The sequence below is a fragment of the Rhagoletis pomonella genome, unplaced genomic scaffold (assembly GCF_013731165.1).
Source record: "Rhagoletis pomonella isolate Grant_MI unplaced genomic scaffold, Rhpom_1.0 Rhpom_scaffold_00012, whole genome shotgun sequence".
Lineage (NCBI taxonomy): Eukaryota > Metazoa > Arthropoda > Insecta > Diptera > Tephritidae > Rhagoletis > Rhagoletis pomonella.
The window spans coordinates 17,845,676-17,851,625 of record NW_023458566.1 but is presented as its reverse complement, the minus strand read 5'-3'; the positions used below and the strand labels follow the sequence as shown (position 1 = coordinate 17,851,625).

Here is a 5,950-nt window from a genome sequence, read left to right as displayed (position 1 = left end):
ATCGGACCAAGGTGGCTTCCCTGAGGAACTCCTGAAGAAACTTTAATCATGTTGGAAGAACAATCATTAACAATAACTCTTTGTGAAAATACATAATTTAAATTGAATACTATGAAAATAAAAAGTCAAAACTTGCGCATATGTGGCGGTCTTAAAATTATGCAACTGAGTGTAGATATGTATGTATGTTTATTTGTTTAGGTTCGTGCATGTATGTATGTATGTAAATATGCAGCTGATGAATTTCAAATTGTGTTTGACGAACTGATTTAGCTAGCAGCCAATAGCAACAAAAAAATCTGAAATAAAACATCCAATGCTAGTAAAAGAAAATATATGTAGTGGGGAAACAGAGAGAAACGAAAAAAAGAGAACAATGAGTTTTTCAAAGACTAGCCACTTTAATATGCTTGTGAGGAGTAAGGACACTGAGGAAAGAGTTAGTTGAATATATTTTGTTCAATATCAGATTTGGTTACTATAACTAAATCATGTGTTATGAGAAACATATACATATATTTAGCTGACGTAACCATACTCTTTTTTTTAGTGTAGTACAAAATATTCGAAAAAGAAAGAATGTGACATGAATAGCAGAGCGAGTCAGACTCTGAAAAAAATCGTGAGAAAAAAATTCTCTAAACTTTCTTCATTCGACTATTTTCTTTTGAGATATTGGAAACCGTAACAAGTAAAGCACACACAAATATATACATATGTAGGTACATACAGACATACTGCATACATACATAAATACATACATATGTGCATATGTGTGTAGTAGTAGACACATAAGGCCAATAATGAAGCACATATGAATTTCTTTGCAGTGTATGATTTCTTGAACCACAAAATATGAGTTTCTTCACCATTTTTGAGCACAAAGAACAATGGACTCACACAAAATTAGTTAAATAAGTAGTTTTTTTTTGTTTTAAATAATTTGGTTCGCGATCATTTACCCATAACTGGTGCCATGCAAACCAAAAATCGTGTCAAAGTTGCTCCACATATCACATTCGAGCCTCCGATCTCTGCAACAAATTTAGAATACATATTTTTCATTACACGAAGTTTTCATTGCATGACGTATTTTCTTGTTCCCACAAGGTGTCGAGTCCCCAAAAAAAAAAAAAAAAAAAAATTAAAAAAAATTATGAATCACTATGACTGACTTACGAGTAAGCCTCTCTCTTTCTACTTCTTTTCTTCACATTGAGCGCCATTAGTGAGTGCCTTGATTTTGAATGTTTGTTCTGTTCATTGATCGCTTTTGAAAGTTGCTAATTAAACATGTGATATTGGTACTTTCTTCATACCGGAGCGCAAAAAGGTTTTAAATGAATACCGTCAATAGTGATATATGTAACTCCTGAGCAGAACTGAATAAAAGATTTTATTATTCAGTTGTATAATTATTGTTGCGTATAAGTATACATATATATTAGGCCGGTTCGATTTTTTTTTGGCTATGCGAGTATTCTAGATGAAATTCTAAGCAAATTTGCCGGAGAAAACAATGGGTATGAAATTAGTTTCGAGCTAAAATACCAGAAGAATTTTTTTTTCTTAGTAGCGTTTTTTTTTGCTGTCGTGTTGTAAATAATTTAATTTTTTCAGATAAAAATATGCTTTAATGATTTTTTGTATGAGGCATCCTTTTCTGGACTTATCTTTTTCTTAAAACATCCGCCGGAGGACGCAATAGTGAAAAATAAAAAGATATATTTTGCTTTGCCTACAAATGTTTTTTTCTATACAACAAAAATTCAATACAAAATATAAGAAATACAATTTTTTTTTACCATTTGAATAAAATTTACTCCCATGGTTTCTTGCGCCAATTTGCTTACCATTTTCACGTGGAATACTCCTATGCCATACCCGGATATTCAGAAAAGTCTCCCATTCAAATTGACCTGCCCTCATACATATACATATGTACATATACATATACATAGTGAGGTAATAATATCCATATAGTATATAAGTGAAAGGGAATTTTCTTATTCTAACATTTCTGAACATGTTTTCATGTACATCTATCTATGAGTATGTTGTTTAAAAATAAGTATACGTACATACGTGCCCTATGTACCATTTTCAACAGGGGCACAACTCAAAAAAAAAATGTTGGTCTATTTTTATGCATAAATCAATTTGTAGGATTTATAGCCAATTAATGCAAATATATTTTTTTTTCATAATTATATTCGCTAACTGGAAAACTACTGTTTTTGTATTGATTGCGTTGAATCTGTACCATCCACATGCAGTTATATTTTCGGTGCGATACATACATATATTTCAGTTCAAAAAATAGAACTTTCCTCTCTACATCTTTAAAGGAGCTCCAAGCTATTTTCTTTCATACAAATTCTAAGCAGTTTTTATTTGTATATTTGCATTCAAAAGACTTGATCTGCTCAAAATGGAAATTATTTTTCTGACTACTCTAATTGAATATTTATGTATGTATGTGTTTCCAAACATGTGATGTGATAAATGTAGAAATATATGTACTTGAAATTCCTTTCTTTCGAACATTTAAATGCATTCATTGAATGAGAAGCATTTTCAAATTTTTTTCCGCATTTGGTCAATTGCAATTCGATGGCCAGCAAGTGAACGAACATAGCCAGCAAATACACGATTGACTTGCTGGCTTGTCTGCGCCTGATTATCAAGCCAATAGATATGTACAGATATGTGTAAGTGTTCGTGTGCCCGTCACTGATGTAAAGTAATAAAATGCACGGCGAACAAATTGCAGTAAGTGATCTTATGCCAATACATACATACATACATAGGTCGATTCGATTAGAAATACATACAGGCTATCTATGTGTTTGTGTTTACGGGTGCTTCTGTCAAAATATATAAACGGGGTAATACTGGGACCACTACACTGGTCGCTGGGATACTCAAGGAAATAAAAGAAGGACCGTCATAGTAAATGGAAAGTGTTTGTCCACGCTTAGCTTGCAGGTTTATACTTAAGTGCTCTATGAATGCAAAAAAGATGCTAGGCTGCAGTTGGGTCCCATGGGACCAGGGGGCAGCTATGAAGAATAAAGCCTTTCTCAAGAGAATAGAGTACTCCCAGAGAAAACTGATATCAATCGCATATCTATAAAAATTTGTGCATTACTAAAATTTTCATTGAAACAGCTTCAAGCCAATGAAATAGAGACCGTACTAAATTAAAGGTAGATTTATTTCAATTGCCTTTACAAACTATCTATGTAGTACCGGTAATATTTGAACAAAAAATATTTATGCATTTTTGCTGTTGCTCGCGAATATGATTATTATTTACTATTTTTGTGTGGTTTATCATTTGTATGCGGTTTTTCATATTATTATTCAATCAGTTATGAATTAACTTGAATAACAATGTGCACGCTACTTAACGCATACGATACATACATATGTATTTATATTTGCTGAGAGTTTCCTTTCCCATCTACATAAATATTACGTCCACACACATATATGTGTACATTAGGGCGGGTCGAAAATCTAATTTTTCTTAAATCCCTTGATAATAGTGAAAATATATTGTGTCATGAAGGTAACCACAAGCCTGCATCGATTGCCAAGTGACACACAGCACACTAGTCGAAGAAGACCAATTCTTGTTTAAAATTGTGGGTTCAGCAAAAAGGTTTGGTGCATATTATTAAATAATGAAAAAGTTAATGCAAAAGATAAAGTCAATTATCAATTCTCGCATCCCTTTAGTTTTTCGTTAATCTCAAACTTATCTTTTTTCAATAAACTTTTAATTGTTCTCTTGATAATTACACTGGCCTATAGTCAAAAGATGTAAAGAACAGCATTAAAATTGCTGGGTTGCATTTAGGTCACTGGTTTCAAATATTCTAATATTTTTTTTAATATTAGCTCTAGTGCGCGAATTTTTACAAATTTAGGAACTATTTCGATTGCTCTAATAGAAAAGCCATTATTTCCCATCACCGTGGACAAATTTTGTTTATGGATATGAGTATGGAAAACACTGTACATGCGCAACTTCTATAAACGCTAATTAGTTTACTTATGTTTATGCAAACAATGCAAAAGTTGCAAATATACGAAGTTTACCGGAATTTTTTTTTAACATTTATTTTATTCTTAAGTATTTTTTTTTTTATAATCTGATAGATTTTCATTATATTATTATCATAAATATCAGTGATAGTAAGGCTCGCCTTCAATTTGGTAATTATTACGTACCGATCCAGTAATATTTACCAAAGTTACGTCGAAAAACTTAGGTGGATCACTAGTTTTCTTTTACAAAAATTTCGCTTCAATTGTATAAATAACTTTTAAATAAAAGAACCGTATTACAGAAAAGTGTGCCAGGAAGTGATTTGTTTCGTTCAAGCTGAAAGCAAGTTAGGGAAAGTTATCGTTTTTGTAAGTTTTATCTTAATATCTTAAAAAGTTGTAGTCTTATTGAAAAATTATATATGAACGTTGGATACTAAATTTAATAAACTTTAATTTGACTATCGCATTCCATAGATATTACGAGCCAAAATTTCATTTTCAACATTTATACACTTTGAATCAATTGCGCGGGCTAAAGATAAGTTTCAAATTAATCTTTCGCGTCCAATAACAATTGGCTTAGACCTAAGACAACATAATATTACTGTTACAATATCGTCAAATGCCCTTTATTTCCCCCCATAAAAAATCGACCCAGCCTAATGTACATATGTATGCACGTATATGTTCAAGTGGTTCTGCTATTGTTTATGTTGTGAATTTTTTGTCTTTGCTGAGAGCAAAAAAAAAAAAAACAAAAAACTAAATAACGCTCGTAGTATGCAAGACTAAGCTAATCACCTTTTAGATAATAAGCCGGTCACATACTGAAATACACAAACATACATATTGACATGTATGTATGTCGACAGTGCTGTTCGTCGTTGTTGCATTAAAAAGCAAACATTCACCCATATTTTGCCTGATTCATAATTAAATGGGCAAAAAAGAAGCCAATCTCTATGTACATACATACATATGTATGTATGTAAATAGTAGATCTTTGTATTCTTACCGCCTCAAGCTTGTCTCTTTAGCGCCAGTTCGAGCAAGCGATTATACGTTTTTTATGTGCATTTAAAAACTAAATGTTAATTTACCCAAGTCCATTACTTTATTTGCTAGTCTTTGACAGGCTGTCATTGTTTTCTTAGCGGCTGTTGAAGTGAAAAATTAAAAATTCGCATACATTTGATGGCGCTGAGCTCACATAATTACAATCGAGTGCTTTGTTTTCGTACTAACTAGAACAATACATATGTGTGTATATATGTAAATATATGTGTGCAAACAAAATTTTATAGCTTAAAAAAAAAACTCAAATTGCGAGATCTTTGCTCTGCTAAATAAACTGGACAAGGTGCATACTAATAAAAATGTTGTCCGATGCTCGTAATTTAGCTTGGCCTGCTGAAAAATGTACTTTGAAATTGTGACAAACGATAAATTCTAAGAAATAAATTATGTTGGAAATTAGAAATATTTGTGAAAATGTTTAATCTTTTTCAGTTCAGCAACACAATTTTATAACAAATATTTTACTTTTAGCTACTTTTTAAAATGTATTTTGTTTCGTATAAAACTTACCCCCTAGTTTTATCTTACTAGTTAAAATCTATACAAAGAACGAAGTCAGACTAATAATTTTTATAAAATTGATAGATTCTATTATCTATCATAAAATGAAATAAAATAATTATTCAATAGTGTTCAAAAACGTTGAATAAAATGGCTCCCAATCGAATAAGATTCGTTGAGAATTTCGAATTTTTTTTACTGTAAGCGGCTGAAGTAGCTAAGCAATATAAGAAAGAGGGTTTCTTAAAAAATCGTTCAATATTATGGTGAACACATACGCGGCTCAAGGTCTGGTTTCCAAAGCAACTGTTGT

At 31.4% G+C, this 5,950-nt stretch overlaps 1 protein-coding gene across 2 annotated transcripts in view; it reads right to left on the bottom strand.

Annotated features, from left to right (window-relative positions):
• Positions 1 to 5,950, bottom strand: part of LOC118747989 — a 72,291-nt gene that overhangs the window by 42,750 nt on the left and 23,591 nt on the right. The gene's annotated exons all lie outside the window — the stretch shown is intronic.